The 448-nt window shown below is 36.6% G+C and overlaps 1 protein-coding gene across 1 annotated transcript in view; it reads left to right on the top strand.

Moving 5' to 3' along the window:
* Window positions 1–448, top strand: part of LOC105816355 (GPI ethanolamine phosphate transferase 1-like) — a 74,369-nt gene that overhangs the window by 1,141 nt on the left and 72,780 nt on the right. The gene's annotated exons all lie outside the window — the stretch shown is intronic.

Here is a 448-nt window from a genome sequence, read left to right as displayed (position 1 = left end):
AATACAGTAATGTATATATACCAAGAGATGAGCCCTTATTATTCACATATGCGTGCTATGGTTTTACCTTTAACTACTTCCTCACAAGTTGGACTTCAAATGGATTCTTAACATTGTAGAAAATGTCAGAAGTAAGGCTTTTCAGCAAGTTTCAAGCACTTTTAAATAATATCACTAAATTTACTGCTGGTTCATGTTCACAGACAGCCAGAGCCATGCTGCATATCTTGTTGATTTCTATATTTGCACCAGAAATCTAGAATTTAAATTTAGTTTTGGACATCAAGGTATCCTCTGAGAAAACCAGACACCTAAAACAGTTCGGGGAATGAGAACCCAGAGTAAGGGTATCCTCCAGATTGACTAACGTGTGCATCATGACGCTATGCATACTTCCATTTTAATTTTTGTGAACTCCAGCTTTGGCCACATCTTCCATCCTTTAAAA

Source organism: Propithecus coquereli, unplaced genomic scaffold, assembly GCF_000956105.1.
Source record: "Propithecus coquereli isolate 6110/MARCELLA unplaced genomic scaffold, Pcoq_1.0 Scaffold37, whole genome shotgun sequence".
NCBI classification, from domain to species: Eukaryota; Metazoa; Chordata; class Mammalia; order Primates; family Indriidae; genus Propithecus; species Propithecus coquereli.
This window is presented reverse-complemented; position numbering and strand designations above follow the sequence as displayed.